At 41.1% G+C, this 12052-nt stretch overlaps 1 pseudogene; it reads left to right on the top strand.

Moving 5' to 3' along the window:
- The first annotated feature begins 9448 nt into the window (after positions 1–9448).
- Positions 9449–10267, top strand: LOC139018484 (negative elongation factor E pseudogene; annotated as a pseudogene).
- Positions 10268–12052: the final 1785 nt, after the last annotated feature.

Raw genomic sequence — 12052 nt, 5'->3', positions numbered from 1 at the left:
TCCTGCACATTCCTGACGGGATCAAGTCCACAACCCAGGCATATGCCCTGACTGGGAATCAAACTGTGACCTCCTGGTTCATAGGTAGATGCTCAACCACAGAGCCTTTCCAGTCAGGCTACATTTATATTTCATATGGTCAATTCATTCCCTGATTCATTTCAATAAACAAATCCATTAAATAAATTAACAAGATTATTTCAATTGGCAATATGTAGGGATGGGATAGTAGGGCAGAATTGGCAGGGGCTGGCCTGGGTTCTGGTGATCAGGGAAAGCTTAGAGCAGGAGACCTTTCTGAGACCCAACTGACAAAAGGACTTGGTTTCCACGTAGAGAAAACAGCAAATGTAACAGCTCTACTGTGGAATAGAAAGGAAGCTTGTTTGTATGAGTCATAGAATAGAAGAAGGAGAACCATAGAACCTTGTGACTCATATTAGGTATTTGAATCTTTTTCTTTTTTTTTAATCACTAGTTTATTAAGTATTTTTATTGATGTCAGAGAGGAAAGAAGTTGATGAGAGAGAGATAGAAACATCAATGATAAGAGAGAAACATTGATCGGCTGCCTCCTGCATGCCCCTGCTGGGGATTGAGCCCACAACCTGGGTATGTACCCTTGACCAGAATCCAACCCAGGACCCTTTGGTCAGCAGTCTGATGCTCTGTCCACTGAGCAAAACTAGCTAGGGTTGTATTTGAATATTGTTCAACTTGAAATAAGGCATTGGCAATTTAAAACAGCACTTGTCATGATGTGACATCCATATTCAATCAGCATAGCTCTGTGGACAATGGGGGAGAAGCACTTAGAATATCTAAGTGATACAAGGGAGAGTTGATGGTTATTTTGAAGTAGTCTTTACTATTGAAGATGCACAGAGTGGACAAACTCAGAATAAATTTTGGAAACTGAAAATGATAGTTTGGATACAGAAGGAAACTTCAAAGAAGCAAACCACCTTTCCCCTGGCCCCTGCCCTCCCTTACAGAATTTCAGTAACCCTCAGGCATATGAAGCACCAGATAAAAAAGTGAAGAGCAGTGAGTACCCTCCAGTGAAGCTAGCGAGTGTGTAATTGGTGAAAACTGTTGAGAAACAGTAGCAAGGTAAAATTTGAATTCACATGACCTATGACCAAGAGCTTAATTTGTAGGCACTGGTGCGGGGTACTCCAATAGATGTGTGGGAGGATGTTCACAGCAGCGGAGTAAGAGGTCAGAAGAGTAAACAACTCACAGGCTCAGTGGCAGTAGAAACGTCTGGACAATTGAATGCAGCCCACAAACAAAACAAAGTCCAGCTATGTGCGTGACACAAATGAAGGAAAATACACACAAAAGGGTACATGAAAACATTCTCTTCTTAAAGGTTTATTTTTAAAGGTCCTATAAAGTTTTAAAAAATGGGTACAGTATTAATTTCGTATTGTTTCCAGAAATTAATATGTTTGTAGATCGGACAGGGTTAGTAGCAGAGGCAGATGAGGCAGTGCTCCGGAAGGAGGAGCCTGAGTCAGGTACCGAGTGACTGGCAATATAGTGTTTCTTGGCCTCAGACGTGGTTCTACTTTGTTCACTCTACGGTTATTCATAGATGTGAATAGTTCTTAATACGTGTAAGTTAAGCTGTACAAACAGGCTTTGTGAATTTCTATAGGAACATATTTTATAATTAAAAAAATGTTAAACCTTCCTGCTTTAAAAAAATTATCATGTACTGGTTCATAGAATTGTTTGTTTTATATTGTGCTGTATTGTAGACTGTTTTTAAAAATAGATAATATTTCTAATTTTTTTCATTCTTTTATTCTTCGTTGACACCTTCTCTTATTTATTATTTTATTACACTTAGTGATACTTTATTTTTTAGAACAGTTTTAGATTAAAAAAATTGATCAGAGAATTGGGAGAGTTACCCCCATTTAACTACCCCCATGCTACCTCATTCACAGTTTCTCCTATTATTAATACCTTACAATACTGTGGCACATTTGTTACATTTAATGAATCAAGATCTATACGTTATTTAATAAATCTGTTATTCAGATTTGCTCAGTTCTTACTCAATGTCCTTTTTATGTTCCAGGATCACATTCAGCCCTAACCAGTTTGGCTGAGTAGACAGAGCTTCGGCCTGCGGACTGAAGTGTTCCAGGTTTGATTCCGGTCAAGGCCATGTACCTTGGTTGCGGGCACATCCCCAGTACGGGGTGTGTAGGAGGCAGCTGATGGATGTTTCTCTCCTGATGTTTCTAACTTTCTATCCCTCTCCCTTCCTCTCTGTAAAAAAAATCAATAAAATATATACATTAAAAAATCACATCCAAAATTCCAAGTTACATTTATTTTTATTGTCTCTTTCAGTTTCTCTTTGCTGTCATAGATTCTCAGATTTGTTTTGACAAAATGTTTATATGGAAACTTGACAATTTGCGGAAGTATTGCTCAGGTGTATTGTAGGATGCCCATATACTGGGATTTGTCTGATGGGGTTTATTTTTTTTAAAAAAAATATTTTTTTAAAATTGATTTTTAGAGAGATATCAACCTACGAGTAGAACATTGATTGGCTGCCTTCTGCCCACTTCCTATTGGAGATTGAGCCCAACACCCAGGCATGTGCCCTAACCAGAAATCGCCCTAGCAACTCATAGGTGCATGGGATGACACCCAACCAACTGACCCACACCAGCCAGGGTGTCTGATGTTTTTCTTATAATTAGCCAGGGTTGGTGTGGGTTTTTTTTTAGAGGGAGATTATAGAGGCAAAGTGCCATTTTTATCACATCATATCAAAGGCATTAGGATTCTCACTGAAATAGTTTTTGTCAGCATTCTCCACTATAAAATTACTACTCCTTGTGGCAAGTAGCCCCACTTAGGGAACAGGGTGCTACTCTTCCCTCCTTTACGTGCAGTACTACATAGGTTATTTGGAATCTTCTGCAGGAGGGACTTATTTGTCTCCAATTTTTTATTTACTCAACCATTTCTATCAGCATGACTCAGATATTTATATTTCTGGTTATAATTCAGTCCTACTTTCTAATGTTGCTGAAATTGTTTGAGCTCTGGACATTGGGAGCCCTTTCCTTGGGTTCCTGTGCCCCTTTGATGTGTGCCTATTGATGTGTTTGCCTTTAGAATGTCCTTAATTTCAGGCACTACACGATGCTCCAGGCTCATGCTGTGTATTTCCTGCCCCAGTCCTGGAAACTTCTTCCTTCATCAGTATCTCCAGATCTGCATTTTAGATTTCTTTAAAAGTATCAGGTTTATGTTTTTATCAATCATCTCTATTTTTGTATGTGTGTTTTCCTTTATTATTTTCAAGATTTAAAAAAATATGTTTTTATTGATTTTAAAACAAGAGGGAGGGATAAAAATGTTGATGGATCGGTTGCCTCCTGCATACCCTGTGGATGGAGCCCACAGCCTGGGCACATGCCCTGACCAGGAATAGAACCTGTGACTTCTAGGTGCATGGGTCTACACTCAACCATAGAGCCACACTAGCTGGGCTTGTTTCCCTTTTTATCATCAATCATTTATTTCTTTTGCATAATTCTGTCTGTTTTTACTAATTGCTTGAGCTGAACATAAAAATCAACATATTTTTAGATATTATTGTAGATATTATGGGAATATTTTGAAACAAATATGGTTGGTTCATTTTTATCGTTGATTTTCTTTTTTTTCTCTTTAAAAACTTTTTTTTAAAACCAGAAGATCAGAAATTCAATTGACATCTCTCTCTTTCTCCTCCACTTTCATCTTAAATTTTCTACCTGGTAAATAGACAATCTAAGGAAATGACTTATGTCTGGCCTTGTCCAAAAGCTAAAAAGCTAGTTCATGTCCCTTTAAGACCCAAGAATTATCACCTTAACCAGATTTCCCTAAGTAAAGAGAAAAAATAGGTGGCAACTGAGAATTGCCCAAACCCAGAAAGTCCAAAACAGCAACTGAACTTGAGCAGACGTTTGTTTCTTCTTTAAAAGAAGTGTACCTTTATTGTTAAAATGAGGACAGATATCTTCCTTTTGATAGGGGGACCTATAATCTAAAAGAGCACCTGAATTAATCTGAAAATAACATTATTTTAGATCTTAGAACACATATACATCTGTGAATAGAGTTAAGTTTCTTTTTTTTAAATATATTTTATTGATTTTTTACAGAGAGGAAGGGAGAGGGATAGAGAGAGAGAAACATCCATCGGCTGCCTCCTGCACACCCCCCACTGGGGATGTGCCCGCCACCAAGGTACATGCCCTTGACCAGAATCGAACCTGGGACCCCTGAGTCCGAAGGCTGACGCTTTATCCACTGAGCCAAACCGGTTAGGGCAAGACTTAAGTTTCTTATATGCAAATAGGGGATTAAGTTTTTCTTAAGTTTTCTTTTCAATGCGGTGTGAAGCTATTAGGGAAGCGACTCAGCTGTGAATCCAGCAAGCAGAACCAGTAAGCAGGGTCAGGAGGACCCATCAGTAGTCAAAACATCAGCTGGTCAACGTCATCTCATTGCCTGATAACTGATGACAATAGCTGGCATCTGGGGACCTTCAGGACTGCATGTAGCTGCATTCCATTCCCTAACCCCTTCTCCTTTATAATCCTGTCCCCTGCACCTTGCTGGAAGGCAGGATTAATGCTTGTAAGCACCCTGCATTCTTGGGTGTCTAGCCTTCTTAATAAACGCCTAATATGATCCAACCCTGCCTTCATTATGGGACACAGTCACAGGCACCCCAAGCCCAACCGGGGTTTCCCAGTAACAAATCTCCGCCTTCCCCCAATTAACAGAAGTTTCTTCACACTTCACACCACCCAACAATGACTTGTCTTTAACATCTAGTCTTTTCTTCTTTTTTAATTGTTGCTTCAGGTGCTGCAAAACACAAAGGCATTCAAAACTAACCATAAGCTATCAAAACTAGAGGGTTTTGCCAAAGAAGCCAGGTTCCAAAAATGCACCTAAAATTTATAACTGAACAAAAAAAAATAATGAGATTGTTGGCTTAGAGAGGCAACCTGGAAGGAGCAGGAGGGAGGACTTTTATTGCTGATTTTCAGTTTTGTTTGTGGTCAGGACTGCTCAATATGTTGATTCTGTGGAATTTTTATTGATACTTATTTTGTGGTCTTATATAGATAACTGTGCTTCATATGTATTTATTTTAATATTTCTTTATTGTTAAAAGTATTACATATGTCCCCTCCCCCCCCATTTAGCCCCTCCATTTCCCTCCTCCCCTCCACCCCAGGCCTTCAGCACCCTATTATCTGTCTCCATGGGTTAGGCATTTATGCATACAAGTTTTTTGGTTGATAATCTCCCACTCACCCACCCTCCCCCTCCTTTCCTCTGAGATTCCACACTGTCCCATGCTTCCATGTCTCTGTATCCACTCCATTCATCAATTTATTTTGTTACTTAGATTCCATACAGCTGTGCAATCATGTGATACTTACCTTTCTCTGACGGCCTTATTTCACTTAGCATGATGCTCTCCAGGTCCCTCCATGCTGCATCAAAGAGTGAGAGATTCTTCTTTTTCACTGCTGCATACCACAGCTTTTTTACCCACTCACCTACTGATGGTAACTTGGGCTGGTTCCAGATCTTAGCTATTGTAAACGTGCTGCTATGAACATAGGGGTGCATACATTCTTTCTGACTGGTGCGTTGGGTTTCTTAGGATGTATTCCTAGAAGTGGGATCACTGGGTCAAATGGCAGTTCTGTATTTAATTTTTTTTTTTTTAGGAAACTCCATATTGTTTCCCATAATGGTTCACCAGTCTGCATTCCCACCAACAGTGCACTAGGGTTCCCTTTTCTCTACATCCTTGCCAGCAGTTGTCATTTGTGGATTTGTTGATGGTAGCCATTCTGACAGCTGTGAGATGATACCTCATTGTCATTTTGAATTGCCTCTCTCAGATGATCAGTGACATTGAGCACTTTTCATATGTCTCTTGGTCATCTCTATGTCCACTTTTGAGAAGTGTCAATGCAGGTGCTTTGCCCATTTTTTAATTGGATTGTTTGTCTTCCTTTTGTTAAGTTGCATGAGTTCGTTATATATTTTGGATATTAACCCTTTATCAGATGTATCATTGCCAAATATGTTCTCCCATTTCGTTTTGTTAATGGTTTCTTTTGCTATGCAAAAACTTTTTATTTTGATGTAGTCCCATGTGTTTATTTTCTCCTTGGTTTCCTTTGCCCTAACAGTGGTCAGCAAACTCATTAGTCAACAGAGCCAAATATCAACAGTACAACGATTAAAATTTCTTTTGAGAGCCAAATTTTTTTTTATATATATATATTTCATTGATTTTCTACAGAGAGGAAGGGAGAGAGATAGAGAGTTAGAAACATCGATGAGAGAGAAACATCGACCAGCTGCCTCCTGCACATCTCCTACTGGGGATGTGCGCGCAACCCAGGTACATGCCCTTGACCGGAATCGAACCCGGGACCTTTCAGTCCACAGGCCGACGCTCTATCCACTGAGCCAAACCGGTTTCGGCAAGAGAGAGCCAAATTTTTTAAACTTAAACTATATAGGTAGGTACATTGTTATTAATTAGGGTACTCCTAAGGCTTAGGAAGAGCCACACTCAAGGGACCAAAGAGCCGCATGTGGCTCTTGAGCTGCAGTTTGCCGACCACGGCCGTAGGATATGTATATGTAAATATATTGCTATGAGAGAGTCTGAGATTTTGCTGCCTGTGGTTTCTTCTAGGATTTTTATGGTTTCACGACTTACATTTAAGTCTTTTATCCATTTTGAATTTATTCCTGTGTATGGCATAAGTTGGTGGTCTAATTTCATATTTTTTGCATGTATCTGTCCAATTTTCCCAACACTAATTATTAAAGAGACTGTCTTGACTCCATTGTATTCTCCTGCCTCCGGTGTCAAATTTAATTGAGCATAATGGCTTTTGTTGATTTAGGAAACTCCATACTGTTTTCCATAATGGTTGCACCAGTCTGCATTCCCACCAACAGTGTACTAGGGTTCCCTTTCCTCCACATCCTTGCCTTTGTTCCATTGATCTATATGCCTGTTCTTGTTCCACTACCAGGCTGTTTTGGTTATGGTGGCTTTGTAGTATAACTTGAAATCTGGTACTGTGATCCCTCCAACTTTGTTTTCCTTTCACAAAATTGCTGCAGCTATTTGAGGTCTTTTTTGATTCCATATACATTTTTGGAGTATTTGTTCTAGCTCTGTGAAGTATGCCATTGGTATTTTAATAGGGATGGCATTGAATCTGCAGACGGCCTTGGATAGTATGGACATTTTAATGATGTTGATTCTATGGGAGACTCTGCTGGAAACCACAGGGCTGTGAGCCTCTCTAAGCTTATAAGGATGGACCACTCTTATGCCTCCATGGTCCAGGCCTCCTCCACAGTTGCCCAAATGTCCTGGACTCCTGACTGTAAATCCCTGGAGCTAAAGCTAGAGGCACCTGCCTCTCTGGAGTCCTGGGACATGTTCCCTGGCAATGGGTTGTCTTCCATCTTTGAGCCTATCACTGATGAAGATTTAGCCAAATATGGCTGTATCTGACCCTCAACCCTGGGAAGACAGTACCTCCCAGCCAAGCAGCAATCTGGGCTGGACCTGTCCACAGTCAGGATGCTTTATCTCCTAGGAATGACCCATTTCTTAAGCTGCCAGATATTTCTACTACTATGCCAAGCAGGGCTCCCAGTTGCTTGCCAAATGGACCTCCCCATTGGGCAGCTGCCCTAGAATGCTGTGGTACCTCTAAGACATTCTCAGCCAACTCCTAGATGCCATGGACACAGCTGGTTTTGATATCACCTTCAGGATCCCTCCCCTGCCATGGTGTGCCTTGATAAGAAGGACATTCTCAGGTGTTCTAAACTAAAGTACAGCAGGAGATAGATAGATAGATAGATAGATAGATAGATAGATAGATAGATAGATAGATAGAATGATAGAACTGTTAGTTTGTTAATGGTGTGGAGCCAGCTAAGAAAGGAGAGCTCACATTCCTGTGGATGTCTTTGGAAGTTGGCATTAATTTCCAGATGACTAGTTCTACAGATTATTAAGACTGGACCCTAGTTTCCACTAGACATGCTCAGCCAGAATTGAGCTCAGGAGCTTCTCTCTTTCCTGCTGCTCCGACACATCTTCTCCAAGGCCACTGCTCAGGCCTCTGCTCAGGCTGAAATGACACCATTTACCAATGAGTCTGTCAGCCAGTACTGCCTCAGGGATGTTTGTAATTTTTAAAATAATTTGTTTTCATTGATTTTAGAGAGAAACAAAAGGAGAGGGATAGAGAGATAAAAACATTCATGACAGAGAAACATCGATTGGCTGCATGACCCCACTGGCGATGGAGCCCGCAACCCAGACATGTGCCCTGACTGGGAACGGAACCAGAGGACCTCCTGGTTCATGGGTCAATGTTCAACGACTGAGCCACACCGCCAAGGTGGGTTATTTGTAATTTTACTTATGTTTTATTAAAGTTGTTACCCCCATTGTGTAACTGCAAATTAAAGAAAGGTAAAATCCTTAAAATGCATTTTAAAACAATATATTTTACTGATATTTTACAGAGAGGAAGGGAGAAGAAGAGAGAGATAGAAACATCAATGACGAGAATCATTGATTGGCTGCCTTCTGCACCCCCCACATTGGAGATCGAGCCCACAACCTGGGCATGTGTCCTTACTGGGGATCGAACCGTGACCTCCCGGTTCATAGGTTGATGCTCAACCACTGAGCCACGCTGGCTGGGCAGCATGTTATTATTTCTTAGGGGAAAGGCCCTTACATGGTTTGTAAGTTTCTCATATCTAGTTCCCCTAAACTGTTTCACTTTTTTTTCATTTCTTCAGATTAAGTTTTCAGGTAGAAAGAATGAGTGAAATATTTGATTATGTATTCCAGAAAAACACATAAAGAATTTATAGTGAAATCATTGTAGAATTGTTTATATGTCCCAGGCATGAAACAGCTCTGAGCACCGACATAGGCATCAAGCTAGGATGAACTGAGGATTATACCTCTGCTTTGCCCTGACTGATGTAAGAGCAACCCCACCAATCAAATGACTCCTCGACATTTTCAGAGGGTTGTAGAATATCTGAGATTAAAAAAAAAACCATGATGAGCTGGGAGCCTATCACGTGACACTGGTAATCTTGTCACTTGTAGAACTTAAAGGTCTCATTTGGGTGGTGACAGCTGTAGAGCAGGAGAGGAAGGCAGCTGGCTCCGTGGACTCCTTTTTAAGGAAGGTGAGGAGAGCACAGGCTGCCTCTCGGGGTGTAGAGATGAGGAGATGGGTTTGTGACTGTAAACTGTTGTCATTTATGTTTCCACATGTTTGGTATTGAAAGGGAGGTGAGACGGGGCCGGACTGACTTTCCTCAGGAGCCACCATGTTGGTGATACCCCCCGGACTGAGCGAGGAGGAGGAGGCTCTGCAGAAGAAATTCAACGAACAGAAGAGAAAGAAAAAGGCGCTGCTGGCTCTGAAGAACCAAAGCAGCAGCAGCACAGCCAGCCAAGGCGTGTGAAACGCTCTCTGCCAGCGCAGCCCGTCTGGACCCAGCCACCGCCACGGAGCAGGCAAAGCAGCTGGTGAAGTCGGGAGCCATCAGTGCCATCAAGGCTGAGACCAAGAACTCGGGCTTCAAGCGTTCTCGAACCCTAGAGGGAAAGTTCAAGGACCCTGAGAAGGGGCCGGTCCCCACTTCCCAGCCGCTCCAGGGGGGCCTATCTGCTGATGACCATGTGCAGGAGTCGCCCAGACGTCCCCAAAGGACATCTCTATACGAGAGCTTTGTGTCTGCCAGTGCCCGGCTTGGGGGCCCGGGGCCAGACGGGGAGGAGGCAGAGGGCCCGGGGGCTGGCGATGGCCCTCCCCGAAGGTCTGGACGGGGCTCCGAAGCACGTGGTAACGCCCGCTCCTCAGTCTCCCCTCCCCGAAGCCGCAGCCGGGACCGCCGTCGTGAGCGGAACCAGGACAGAGACCGGGACCGAGACAGAGACCGAGAGCGAGACCGGGACGAAGACCGAGAAGGCCCTTTCCGCAGGTCGGACTCGTTCCCTGAACGCCGGGCCCCTCGGAAGGGGAACACTCTCCACGTGTTCGGGGAAGACATGACGCCCACCCTCCTCCGTGGGGCCTTCTCCGCCTTTGGAAACATCACTGACCTCTCCATGGACCCACCCAGAAACACATTTTAAGAGTCCTAGTCACAGACTCATTTAAAACCCAACTTCTCAATTACATACACATGTATATGCACATACATTTTTTTTAAGTTATTGAATCATATTTATGTTATTGCTCTGTTTGGTGAGATTGGACATAGTTACCATAGTATGTCTTTCAATCCATGAATATGGGATATTTCCATTTACAGGACTCACAGTTCTTTTCTTCGTGTTGTTTTTTTTTTCAATAGTGTTTTATAGTTTATATACACAGAATTATATAACTTTTATTAGATTTATTTTTAGGAATTTCCATTTCTGATCATATAACATGCATTGTAAATTTCCTTTCCAATGTTTTTTGTTTATTTAGAAGAAATTAACTGATCTCATTTCTTCCTAACTTCATTAATTATAGATTTCAGGATAATTTCTAATTATGCAATCATGCTGAGCTAATAATATAAATTATGATAGTTTTCTTTCCTCTTTCTTCTTTCACATGTCTAATTGCATTAATAGGAATCCATCATAGTGTTGAATATATGTGGTGACAGCAGAAATTCTGTTGTTTTTTAATGAATTTTTATTGATTTCATAGAGAAAGGGAAAGGGAGATAGAAACATTGATGATGAGAGGCAATCACCAGCCAGGCTAGTTGCTCTATTTATTATTTGAAGTAAGAACCAGGGGGTTAATGGGGGGATGAGGACACATTTGTAATACTTTAACTAATAATAAAAAAAATATATAAAAAATAAATGAAAAAAAAAGAACCAGATTACAGGGCCTGGGTTATAGAATGTTAAAATACTGTGTGACAGAATCAGAAATCTAGGAAATATTAGTACAAGTGAGTGTTGGAGAAGTTTCTGTTAGGGAGAGCACTAGGTATCAGCACTACAGGAGGGCACACTACCCACAGAATTAATTGATTTTTGCTGGAAAATGAAACTTCTTCTGCTATGAGCTTACGTGGGTGACTTGCAACAAGTTGATTAATGTTTGAGATGATTTTCGGAGAATTAATTAATTTTGGGATCTTGCAGGTCAATGACCCTTCCGTTGGTTTACAATCCTGTACATTGAATTAGAGGGCAGCAGCTGCGCCTCTTTCTAGAATATGTGATCTTTGATGGCTTTTACATTTGTTTTTCCATAAATTTTAAAAGCAGAGTTACTTATATTTTCACTTCTTAAACTGCTCACAAGGTTAATTGTTTTCATAGATTTTTAAAAATAGGACTTAAATTCCCAAACATTTGATAATGTGGAATATAATTCATATGGTGGTGGCATCAATAACTTGTTAACTTGTGATGGGTGTCCACAAAATACAGGTAGCATGGCACCTCTGTTAAAAATAATTTTCTACATGCCGAGACCAGTTTGGCTCAGTGGATAGAGCGTCGGCCTGCGGACTGAAAAGTCCCAGGTTCGATTCTGGTCAAGGGCATGTACCTGGGTTGCAGCCACATCCCCAGTAGGAGATGTGCAGGAGGCAGCTGATCGATGTTTCTGGCTCTCTATCTTTCTCCCTTCCTCTCTGTAAAAAATCAATAAAATATATTTTTAAAAAAAATTATAATTTTCTACAGCATATATGAAATAGTGACTACAGTTAATACTGTATTGCATATTGAAATGTTTCATGTTTCTACCAGAAAACACATTTACATTCTGTTAGGGTGTCAGCCCCCAAGTGTTTTCTATGTGTTGTAACCCTAATTACCTATCAGACTATAATCTGTATAATCCATTTAAGGTGGTCACTTCCTTTTGTAGATTTCAGCCAATAGCAGCAAGTGGGTGTG

This window comes from Myotis yumanensis, unplaced genomic scaffold (assembly GCF_028538775.1).
Source record: "Myotis yumanensis isolate MYYU_CA2020_CCGP unplaced genomic scaffold, mMyoYum1.0.hap1 SCAF_10, whole genome shotgun sequence".
Classification (NCBI taxonomy): domain Eukaryota; kingdom Metazoa; phylum Chordata; class Mammalia; order Chiroptera; family Vespertilionidae; genus Myotis; species Myotis yumanensis.
This window is presented reverse-complemented; position numbering and strand designations above follow the sequence as displayed.